The sequence below is a fragment of the Pelobates fuscus genome, chromosome 12 (assembly GCF_036172605.1).
Source record: "Pelobates fuscus isolate aPelFus1 chromosome 12, aPelFus1.pri, whole genome shotgun sequence".
Lineage (NCBI taxonomy): Eukaryota > Metazoa > Chordata > Amphibia > Anura > Pelobatidae > Pelobates > Pelobates fuscus.
In genome coordinates this window covers 92,203,948-92,216,108 of record NC_086328.1, presented here as the reverse complement: position 1 = coordinate 92,216,108, position 12,161 = coordinate 92,203,948, and the positions used below count along the sequence as shown (strand labels likewise).

General features: G+C 45.6%; 5 non-coding genes across 5 annotated transcripts; 1 reads left to right on the top strand and 4 right to left on the bottom strand.

Moving 5' to 3' along the window:
* Positions 1-6,058: 6,058 nt before the first annotated feature.
* TRNAT-UGU (transfer RNA threonine (anticodon UGU)) lies at positions 6,059-6,131 on the bottom strand. Its single transcript has one exon. It is a non-coding gene; the product is annotated as a tRNA-Thr (tRNA).
* A 286-nt stretch (positions 6,132-6,417) lies between these two features.
* Positions 6,418-6,489, bottom strand: TRNAA-UGC (transfer RNA alanine (anticodon UGC)). Its single transcript has one exon. It is a non-coding gene; the product is annotated as a tRNA-Ala (tRNA).
* A 441-nt stretch (positions 6,490-6,930) lies between these two features.
* Positions 6,931-7,002, top strand: TRNAQ-UUG (transfer RNA glutamine (anticodon UUG)). Its single transcript has one exon. It is a non-coding gene; the product is annotated as a tRNA-Gln (tRNA).
* Positions 7,003-7,330: 328 nt separating this feature from the next.
* Positions 7,331-7,412, bottom strand: TRNAS-GCU (transfer RNA serine (anticodon GCU)). Its single transcript has one exon. It is a non-coding gene; the product is annotated as a tRNA-Ser (tRNA).
* Positions 7,413-7,636: 224 nt separating this feature from the next.
* On the bottom strand, positions 7,637-7,708 carry TRNAA-CGC (transfer RNA alanine (anticodon CGC)). Its single transcript has one exon. It is a non-coding gene; the product is annotated as a tRNA-Ala (tRNA).
* Positions 7,709-12,161: the final 4,453 nt, after the last annotated feature.

The following is a 12,161-nucleotide window of genomic DNA, read 5'->3' as shown; positions in this document are numbered from 1 at the left end:
GTTCAATTGGTCTGAAATAGAAGTCTCTGAAGGTCGACTCTCGGGACCAGTCCGCTGCGCGCATGATGTCCTCCAGGCGGCAACCAACTGTGGATGCCTTCGAAGCCATAGCACCCCTTACAGAATGAGGCGTAAAGACAGATGTGTCTATACCCGCTAGGGATAAAAGCCAACGAATCCAACGCGCCAGCGTCGGAGTCGATACTGGGCGATGAGGAGCCTTAAACGAAATGAATAGGGGATGGCGTTCAGATGAGCGCACCGTACGTGTAGCCTCTAGATAGGCCTTCAAACAATCCACCGGGCAGAGCGCCGGACACAACGGGAATCTAGGATATACGAAGGATTTGGACGCCGACTTAGTTCTCCTAGATATGGTGAAAGTAACGCCATCCGGCGTAAACACAAAGGCACCCCAGTCAAGAGCCCTAACATCGGAGACTCTCTTACAAGAGACCAGGCAAAACAGCATAACCATCTTGGAGGATAGTTGTTTAAGAGTCAAGTCCTGGTTAGGGTACCAATCCGACAGGAACCGCAACACAATGTTGACGTCCCAAAATGTCGAAAACCGCGACCTAGGCGGACGGACGAAGCGAATACCCTTGAGAAGACGGCATACAAAAGGATGTTTGCCGATGGGTACACCTTCCAAACCACCATGACCGGCCGATATGGCCGATCGAAAAACATTGATAGTCCTGTACGCCTTGCCTGAGTCGAACAGGGCTGTAAGAAAACCCAGGATCAAATGGAGAGGGGCAGATATGGGATCCACTGCCCGTTCCATGCACCAATCAGACCAAGACTTCCATGCAGCTCGGTAAGCTGATCGCGTGCCCGGAGCCCAGGCGTTATCGAGGAGCAAGAGAGTCGACTGTGGAACGTCAGGGACAAGCCAGTGTCCCCTGAAAGGAACCATGCTACTAGGGGCAACTGGTGCTGGAGCACCAATTCGTGCGAGTTCCCATCCGGATCCAGAAGGAGGTCCCGGAAGTTCGGCAACAGACGAGGGAAGTCTATGGACAACTCCATCAAACGAGGGAACCACGGACGTGATCTCCACAGAGGGGTGATCAGGGCCAGACAACAGTCGTGACGAACCAGCTTCGAGATCGTACGAGCGATCATGTTGAATGGGGGAAAGGCATACAGGTGGCCTGGAGGCCATTCTTGAAGAAAGGCATCCGTCGCCACTGCCGCCGGGTCCGGTCTCCAACTGTAGAACTTCGGCAACTGAGTGTTCAGTCGAGATGCGAACAGGTCCATCTCGAACCGACCCCACAGCCTGTTTAAGCTTTGGAAGACCGAGGCGTGCAAATGCCAGTCTCCCGAGTCTCTCAAATGTCTTGAGTTCCAATCCGCACCTGAATTGTCCAGACCCGGAATATGTTCCGCCGTCACCGAAACGTTGTTCAGAAGGCAGAATTGCCAAAAGTCCTTCGCCAGCAGAGCCAACATTTTGGACTTGGTTCCGCCCAAGTGGTTTATGTATCGGACTGCCGATACGTTGTCCAATTTGAGGAGAACACAACAGTTCGCCCTTCCAGGGGTAAGGCTGCGAATCGCAAAGGCCCCCGCCAGAAGTTCCAGGCAGTTGATGTGTAACGACTTCTCTGCGTCGGACCATCTGCCCCCCGTGGAAATGTCGCCACAACGAGCCCCCCAGCCGTGCAAGCTGGCATCTGATTCTATGACCACGTCCGGAACGGAACCGAAAATTGCTTTTCCGTTCCAGGCTTCCATGTGTGCCAACCACCATACCAGCTCGTCTCTGGACTCCTCGTCCAGACAAAGTCGGGATTCGTACGATCGACCCGAACGTAGGTGTGACCCCTTGAGCCGCTGGAGAGCCCGGTAATGTAAGGGGCCTGGGAATATCGCCTGAATGGAGGAGGCCAGCAGGCCGATGATCCTCGCCAACTGCCGGACTGACAAGTCCGAAGCGCGAAGAGCTCGACGGAGCTCCTTCTGGATGGCTTTTATCTTGGATTCTGGCAAGTACAGGAACTGCCGTACGGAATCCACCTGGAACCCCAAAAACTCCATAGACTGGGCGGGTGTCAGGACCGACTTGTCCCAGTTTACCAGAAAACCTAGGTTCTGTAAGAGGTTGATCGTCCAATCTAAATGCAACTTCAGGCATTCCAACGACTGGGACATGATTAGGATGTCGTCCAGGTAAATAATTAGTCGAACCCCTCGGGTACGGAGGAACGACACCACCGGCTTCATAACCTTGGTGAAACACCAAGGAGCCGAGGAGAGGCCGAACGGAAGGCATGTAAAACGCCAACGCCGTCCGTGCCAGGTGAAGTGCAAGTAGTCCCTGGATTCTATCGCTATTGGAACCGTGAAGTACGCATCCTTCAGGTCCAATTTGGCCATCCAATCCGACTGTCTCAGAAGGTCTCTGAGACAATGGATGCCTTCCATCTGGAAATGTTGGTAGCGTAGGAAGGCGTTGAGAGGGCGAAGGTTTATCACTGGGCGGGCACCGCCCCCTTTCTTGGGTACAAGGAAGAGATTGCTCGTAAAGCCTGGAGTGGCGAACGGCAATTCTTCGATGGCGCCCTTTTGAGAACATCTCCGCGACTTCCGCGGAGATCATCGCGTCCTGCTCCTGTGGGAGGGACAATTCCCTGGGGGTATACGTTTGGACAGGTAGGGAAACAAAATCTAGTTGGTAACCCTTTACGCATTGCAGAACCCAAGCATCTGAGGTAATAACTGCCCACCTTGGGTAAAATAAGGCTAGCCTCCCCGCCACCCGAACCTGATCGAGAAGGGAAGAAGGGGTACTCACCATAAGGGCGTCTGCCCGACGACCCACCACGGGGGTATCTAGAGCCCCACGATCTCCCTCTAGCCGGGAAGAAAGGAGGCGTTTTCGGGTCCTGGAACCCTCGAGAGGGGAAAAAGGAACCTCTGTTGGCACGGAATGAGCCTCGGAAACCACGGCCGGGAGGACGGTTCCTGCTACGCCCGGCCCCACCGAAAACCTTGGGCGCGAAGACGCGCTTCATATTAGCTTGCGCCTTGTCAATAGCCGTAAAGGTTTTTACATAGGACCCCATGTCCTTCACAAAGGATGTGCCGAACAACATCCCCTCATCGGCTGAGTCAGGTTCAGCTACGGTCATAGCAGCCAGCTTAGGGTCTATTTTCAAAAGAATAGCCTTGCGTCTCTCGGAAGACATAGCTGTGTTGGCATTCCCCACAAGGCATATAGCTCGCTGGACCCACCCGATGGCCACATCCATATCTAGAACTGAGTCGCCATTACGGGCTGCCTCAAGGAGCTCGTACAGCTTAGACAGGGGGCCCAGCGTATCCAGAATTTTATCCTGGCACCCTTTCAGGGAGTGATCAAGACCCTTTTTGGGCTTCCACCCAGACTTATTAAGAAATTGGGCAATTTGAGGGTCCACGTCAGGGGTCTTACAGGCAGCGCCAGGGAGGGAAGGTCGTGGGCATTCGGCACGCAATTTATTGCGGCCTTCCTTTGACAGAGGCGTGCGAATCCTCTTAGCCACATACTGGGCGATATGGTCCGGAGGGACCCATTCGGCAGACCGCGGGTGACGCAGGTCGTCTGGGTCAAACAGGGGGTTCCCCTGTGGGTCTAAAAGCCCTTTTTCATTATCCCCAGCGGGGTCTGGCACTTTTCTACGGGGAACGGCAGAGGACCCAGAAGGGGTTACACCCGTAAGGGGTTGATCCTCGCCAGACTCGTCCTCCCCATAGGAGTCATATTCCATAACATCGGAATCATTGTCCACACTCCGGTCGGTATACGACCCATCATCCAGGGCTCTAGCCCGTTTCCACAATCTAGCCTTTTTAGCCCGGCCAGGGGCTCTTGTGCGCGTGGGATGCGCGCTATCTGCGACCGCCAGAGGCGTGTCAATCATGACAGGCAAAGCCTGCATCGAGGAGTGGGACCCGATATGTCTAGCCTTTGCCTTCGCCTTACGGGCACCCGGCACAGTTAGGGCAGGGGAGGGGGACCCCACACCCAGGGGGTTAGGGGCAGCCATAGAAGGCAAGAGCACAGACTGAAGGGACTGGGCAAAAGAGGATGAGACAGTCCCCATAGCGGAGGCAATAGCCTTTTCAAGGGAGGAAGCCATAGTAGCTTCTAACAGGGCCTGGAGCTCCTGAGAGGCCATAGCGCCCTCAGGATTATCTACTGGAAAATCCCCAGAGGGGACAGTAGGCCCATCCTTGCTATCCTGCATAATGAGGTACAAGAGAAGCAAACTGAATACTAGAAATGGGTTGATTAACCCAGCAGAACAGAAAAAAGGCTAAACCTGATCGTTGGTGTAGTAAGGGGACCCGTAGTAAAGGGACCGACCGCACGGCACAGCAGGGTGAAACGAATGATCGCCCAAAATGGCCGCCGCACGTGTCAGGGTGTGCCCGTGGACCGGCTCCAGGCGGGGGAAGGGGCGCGTGCACCTACCCGCGTGGGCAGCCCGCGAGAGGGGAAAACGAGCACACTCAGTCGCGTTCACAGAGAAAGGGGGCACGCGGCTGAGATAGCGCCGAGAAGCGGCAACAGGGGCGGTATGAGGGAAAACAGCCCGCGGCGGCGGGCAAAGCCCCTAGGGGAACCCCCAAATACACCAACGATGTAGGTACTAGATAGTAATCAACAATAAATAAAAACGACAATAATGAAACAAAGCATAAGCAAAACATGAATCACAAGTAAACAAAATGCAATGAGTAGGAGAGCTCAAGTAAAATACTTAGCTGTCTGAGGAAGCAGCAAAGAAAGAGGGGGATTGTGGGAGACACAGGACTTATATAGCTACTTCCTCTGTTATGTGATTGGCTACTCGTTATGCCTGTACAGTTTTTTCTTTCATTTTTGATAATATTTATATTCCTCTATCTTTGCTGCTGAGGAAATAAAGAAAGAGATATGCATAATAGGAGCCTCCGTGTCTTTAATAAAATTAAATAAATGTAATAAAAGCCGTTTTACCCTCTGAAAACTCCTGTCTGTTTTTTTTCTGTCTTTTTGTTCTCAGTGCTTTTTAAAGTTTACACCAAATGCATCTAAATATTAAGTGCATCCATTTTGTTCAGGAGAATCCAAATTTTGTTCAGGAGAATCCAAATATTTTTATATGAATTCAATTTAATATGAATAAAATCTAAAAATGTTCTGTATGACATTTTAACTGTGAATGTCATAATGCTGTTTGATTTTACTGCAATAAAATACAAATATTTGTATTAAAAAATGTCTCCCAAGTACAACAGTACCCCCCATGTTCAGTTTCTATGGGTTTTTGGAAACTTACAGGGTTCAAATATAGGGCACCGTTTGCACATTGAAATTTGCCAGATTGGTTTGCTGGGCCTATGAAACCAATTGAGACCATATGGCAGCCCAGAAATGAAAATTAACCCCATCAAGTTTCCCCCTGGAACAATAAGGAAAGGGGGAGCATGACTGCTGCCCAAGATTGTGGGCTGGGTCATGAAAGATACAATTGTAACAAAGTTGGGTAAATGAGGTATGGGGGGGTGCAGCCTACAAATCAGGTAAGTGAGAGATGGGGGATCCACCTACAGATCAGGTAAGTGAGGGATGGCGGAGGAGACAGCCTACAGGAAGGGTCAGCAAGGAGCAGGAAGGTAAAGTAAGAGAAGGAGCATAAAGGAGAAGGAACAGAAATTAGCAGAAAGGGACATCAAGGAGCAGAACGGAGACGCAAGGAACTGGAAGGGGCAGCAAGGAGCACAAAGGTAAAGTAGGTAGGAGAAGGAGCACAAAGGAACAGAAATGAGCAGCAAGGGGCAGCAAGGAGCAGGAAGGGTCTGCAAAGAGAATTTCTGCATAACAAAGTCTACCTTGTGTAATCCTAGTTGAGAACATTAGAACATTAGAACAGACAAGCTGTTACATTTACTGAGAATGATTCATATTCTACTATTTTGTCCTAAAACTTGCCAATTCTCAACAAATCTGGGCTAAATAAACGTCAGTCATACCTCTGTAATTGCAAAAAAATAAATAAATAATGTTTAAAAGAAACAAAGGCCCCAGCGAGATTTGAACTCGCGACCCCTGGTTTACAAGACCAGTGCTCTAACCCCTGAGCTATGGAGCCTATATAGAGTTTAAGAAGAATGCTTACTTTAAAAAAAAAAAAAAAAAGTTATGAGTCTTGTGTTAATTTCTGTGCAGCATTTTTACAAAACTTTTCATAATTGAATCGCTTGTAATGTTGTCAAGGGTGTTCAGCCACACTTAAATTAGGTTAATTAGGGTTAATGAGTATATAGGAAATGCTATAGGAAAGTATTTATATTAATATTAGAAAGATGGTTGCTGGTTCTTTGTATCAATACAGCTAGTATGCAATAATAAGAGGGGTAGAAAAAATAAAATAAAAATGGAGATGCCGGGGATTGAACCCGGGACCTCATACATGCAAAGCATGCGCTCTACCACTGAGCTACATCCCCTATAACAGAAAAACAAATGCCAATGAGCTTAAAGCAATACTAAAGGCACCCAGATCACTTTGGTTCCTTTATTAAGCATTACAGGCTTGACATCTTCTGAGCTTCTAAAGCCTCTTTCGGGCGTAAGGTGCATCATGCAGTGGTTTCCTCATTTCCCCCCCCCTCCTCCTTTTTTGCACGGGGGATCTTGTTATATCCCTCCTGTACTGCCACCATATGACAGGGAAAACAGCTATTTTTTACTTAGCGTAAATTCCTTTCTCCTTAATATGGTGGTAGCAAGCTCTCCCTCCCTTTTTGATAATAAATATTTTGCAGCAGTAATGTTGGATTTCTTGTTAAATACTGAGGTATAGTGGGCACTTGGGAGTCTTCTACTTGCGATAAAGAACTGTGTTTGTTGTCAGCTAAAAAAACTGTTCCTGTGTACCGTTTTCCATAGGTTCCATGGTGTAATGGTTAGCACTCTGGACTTTGAATCCAGCGATCCGAGTTCAAATCTCGGTGGAACCTTATATTTTGTTTTTAAAAATTGTTTGTTTTTAAAAATGTTTTTTTTTATATTTAGAAAATCTGAACTTCTTTAACCCCTTAAGGACCAAACTTTTGGAATAAAAGGGAATCATGACATGTCCACACGTCATGTGTCCTTAAGGGCTTAATCAAAAATTACATAGAAATAATTACATAATTACAATAATTACATAAATCTTGGTTAAGAACATGAGAAGAATTGTAAATGTTTCACAAAACCTGTTCATTTACAAAATTACCATAGAAATTAAAAAAGTTACATTTTATCTTAAAGCTTTCTGAAAGTAAAAAAAAAAACGTTACACATCGACGAGGATGGGATTCGAACCCACGCGTGCAGAGCACAATGGATTAGCAGTCCATCGCCTTAACCACTCGGCCACCTCGTCGTCTGGTCAACCAAAGTTAGGTATTGCCCTGAAAAATATCTGTATATATAGTCCATGTGCTCCACGTTTAATTGAAAATAGCATAAAGTTTTACTGATAAAACCGTTCCACAATATTTTGTAAATAATGATTTTGCATTGAAATCACATTACATTGTCAGCATAGCAATTAATGAACAATAAATAAATGTCACATAAAATATATATATTTAAAAAAAAAAAATTTGGAGATGCCGGGGATTGAACCCGGGGCCTCACACATGCGAAGCGTGCGCTCTACCACTGAGCTACATCCCCTACATCATTGGTGTGCACCACAATTGAACTTTGGTGAAAAGATTGTACTTTTGTTTTTTTGTGTGTGTTTATGCATGTGTGTATATTTGTGTGTATCTATATATATACATATATATTTGTGGCAGGAACTTGATTCGTGTATGAAAATAGAGAAGAGAGGGAAAGTTGGTAGTCGTGTGCCGAAACCAACGTACAGGTCGGCCTGTAATGAAGAGGGCCCACCAGAGGTAATGTAAAGATGATAGTAAGTTATTAGAGGGAGTGGTGGGAGGGGTCGCTCTAACAGGAGCCAGCACAGGTATACAGGGGGGTAGAGCTTTTATAGGGAAAACTCCTCCCACAAAATCAGGCCTATGACCTTTTACTTGTGGTCAGAACTTACTTTGTATAGAAAATAGAGAAGAGGGGGAAAGTTGGTAGTGGTGTGCCGAAACCAATGTATGGGTAGGCCTGTAATAAAGAGGGCAAAAGATATTGCAGAAAACACACTTTATTTCATAATGTTTGCAATGCTAGACATTTAAAGGCTTTGAGAATAGACTTGATGGTGTACGTGTAAAGAAAAGGTGGGTGATTGAGAAAAGTCGTGACGACATGGTGCTGTATACCTGTAAGATATAATTTGATAGTGAGTCTGGTGGCAAAGTAATAATTATCCCTCCATTTGATGCCATGGATATGCCAGAGAGATGGATGGATTGGTAGTAATTAGAAGGCGTTCGTTATATCCATCTTACTGAGCCAGGCTCGTTTGCCGGCCAGTGGAAAAGCTTGTATGGCATGATCCGCGGAGGCATAATGGAGAGAGAATTCTTCAGCCAGTATTAATGAATTTAAACTAGGGTTCTTTGAGGAATGAGGCGCAGACAAATCGATAATCAAAGTTTTTTATTAGATGTGCTATTTGTAACCATTCCAATAGGGTTTGTGCGCCATGTAGAAAAAGGAGGGTGCGGAAAAGAACTTTGAACTTTGGTGAAAAGATTGTACTTTTGTTTTTTTGTGTGTGTTTATGCATGTGTGTATATTTGTGTGTATCTATATATATACATATATATTTGTGGCAGGAACTTGATTCGTGTATGAAAATAGAGAAGAGAGGGAAAGTTGGTAGTCGTGTGCCGAAACCAACGTACAGGTCGGCCTGTAATGAAGAGGGCCCACCAGAGGTAATGTAAAGATGATAGTAAGTTATTAGAGGGAGTGGTGGGAGGGGTCGCTCTAACAGGAGCCAGCACAGGTATACAGGGGGGTAGAGCTTTTATAGGGAAAACTCCTCCCACAAAATCAGGCCTATGACCTTTTACTTGTGGTCAGAACTTACTTTGTATAGAAAATAGAGAAGAGGGGGAAAGTTGGTAGTGGTGTGCCGAAACCAATGTATGGGTAGGCCTGTAATAAAGAGGGCAAAAGATATTGCAGAAAACACACTTTATTTCATAATGTTTGCAATGCTAGACATTTAAAGGCTTTGAGAATAGACTTGATGGTGTACGTGTAAAGAAAAGGTGGGTGATTGAGAAAAGTCGTGACGACATGGTGCTGTATACCTGTAAGATATAATTTGATAGTGAGTCTGGTGGCAAAGTAATAATTATCCCTCCATTTGATGCCATGGATATGCCAGAGAGATGGATGGATTGGTAGTAATTAGAAGGCGTTCGTTATATCCATCTTACTGAGCCAGGCTCGTTTGCCGGCCAGTGGAAAAGCTTGTATGGCATGATCCGCGGAGGCATAATGGAGAGAGAATTCTTCAGCCAGTATTAATGAATTTAAACTAGGGTTCTTTGAGGAATGAGGCGCAGACAAATCGATAATCAAAGTTTTTTATTAGATGTGCTATTTGTAACCATTCCAATAGGGTTTGTGCGCCATGTAGAAAAAGGAGGGTGCGGAAAAGGACCGATCATAAAGCCTGATGGGGTCTCTCTCCATAGCAACTCGTCAACAGCAGATGGGTCGTTTGTAGCCAAGTAAATTAGGGCATACCAGTGTGCCTGTTGGGAGTGCTACTAACCCTGTGTGGAAACCCTCAGAAAACCAGAAATCAAATATTGCACCAGGTGAGGGGAGGGGTGGGTGCGTAAATGGTAAGCTAAGGTGTCGATGTTTTACCTCCGTCAGTCTTTTCCTAGAAAAAAGCTTAGAAGGGCACATGGCTTTTGTATGTGCCCTGAAGCAGGTGGAGCAAATATGCAACAACCTGCAGGCATTGTAGTAACATGTTCCAGCATTAAAGTTGTTGTATATCTGCACCTTGCCCAGGTATACGACTGGTCTGCCCAGCTTATCTCTCTGTCCCTTATCCTGACTGATTGAGGGGTTGGGGGATGGGTAGGATGTGGAGGGCTGAGATGTAGAGTGTTCTGCTTCTCAGGGACACAAGTTGGAGGAGTGTGAGGTAGAGAAGCAAGCCGCACAAGTCTGAATTTGTAGACTGAAACGTTGATTTTTTAAACTTGGTCTTTTTTTTTTTTTTAAAAGACCGTGGAGTGCTATCTACTTTACCTTTATATATATATATATATATATATATATATATATATATATATATATATATATATATATATATATATATTAAGGCAATTTGGCCTGAATTTGTGGGAGGTGCTGGTATCCACTCCTAGCCTACTTAAGGCACACCCCTTACCTTGCTCCTAACCGTTCGAGGTCAGCGTTGAATGAGGATCCACTTCCGGGTTCTCTCAGACGCCATCTTGGTTTTCTGTATCCACGAGTTTTTTTCCGCGGCAAGCTGTGTCCAGGAATCCTGTTGCAGGCCTTTCCGTCTGTCCAGCTTCTTCTGACCCCGGTCTTCGTCGTAGATCGCGTCCCAGGGACTCGTAAACCGTAAGTTAGACCTACCTGTCACGCCAGGATCGGTTCCCACGGCGCACGGGTCCTCGCTTTACAGTTTTTCCCTGTTATGCCGCAATTCAACAAGCCGTTCGCGGCTTCATTTCGTACTGTTATTCGGCTAATCATATATATTAGTTAAGTGATCATTTCGCATATAACTGTTCCCATGCTACAGTGTAACAAGTTATCATTTCGGTTGTTTTGCCGTTCGGCACTTAATTCATGATATGCTTAAACACGCTTGCTGTTTGCATAAAATTCATACGTTTAAACTATTCGTCCCAGCTTCTGTTTCCCTTCACATTGGGTTTCGGTTTTCTTGCTATGTATTACGCATAAATCCTTTCGTGGATTACATTTCATCATTTCATGTATATACCATTCGGTTAACGATTTGCTTGATTAAATACAAAGATTATTTCCATTACTGTTTAAAGGTATCAGTATTCTATCAATGTTCATAAAAAACAGCTAACATATCTGTATGGATCATTTTGACTCCCACGCTTTCAGGGGTCTTCCATACTTATCCATTTCATTCAAGTTTGTTCAGCCTACATTACAGGCCTCATTTCTGTGTTTTAAACTACGACACATACATAAGGATACAGTTTTTCTTTTCCAAACAATGAATTCTCGGGTTCTGATCCAACCAATCATATGTCTTTTACAGTACAGTAATATACATATATATATATAACTTTACATAATTTTAAAGCATTGTGTTTTCCCTGCCACATTTGTTATTATATAACACATATATGCTGTTTAAACATAGGCCACGGCCTCCCTCAGCTCCTGAGCACATTAAAAGAGATATCCTGGAAGGTAAAGACGTCAACCTGGCTTCCCTGATGATTGCCTCCCAGGATATTGTGGAAAATAAGATTTACGCTTATGATGATGTCAGATCTAGGGACGCCCGCCTAAACAGAAAACTGACTATCCCTGAGTTTGTACTGGCCTTTGATATTTACCGGGATGTCATCTGTGCGGTATATCCCAATAGAAGAGAGGAGTTTGATCTTTATATGCACAAGCTGGTAGACCTGGGCAACAAATATGGTGGTTCAGCCTTTTATGATTACCATAGTTCTTTTTCTACAAAAGGGTCTGGAGCCTTCTCCCAGTATGGAACAAGATCCAATTGGGGAAGGATTGATACCGTCATATTTTGCAGACACTTTGCAGGTCACCGGCTTGTGCATACTGCTCCTCTATAGCCCATACGACAAATTTCTGTCCCAACACGGCGGACGAACATGCCTCCACGCAAGGAGCTAGTTCCTCTGTTGTTCCAGAGAAATTGTCAAGAGACAAACTGGGACGCCCAATCAAGTTTCTGGGCAAGTCCCAGATATGTAATAATTTCAATGTTGGGCAAAAACCATGTGTCCAAATAAAATGTACTCCAAACCTTACCTAACGTCCATTAATATGCCGGTATTTACTGCATTTATGTCACATCACCCGTCTAGACACTTGGTGGACTTTCTTATCTCTGGTTTAACAGAAGGCTTCCACACGGGTATTCTACACATACCATCCGGGACTCTGGAATGCCCTAATCTACAATCCGCACAACACAACC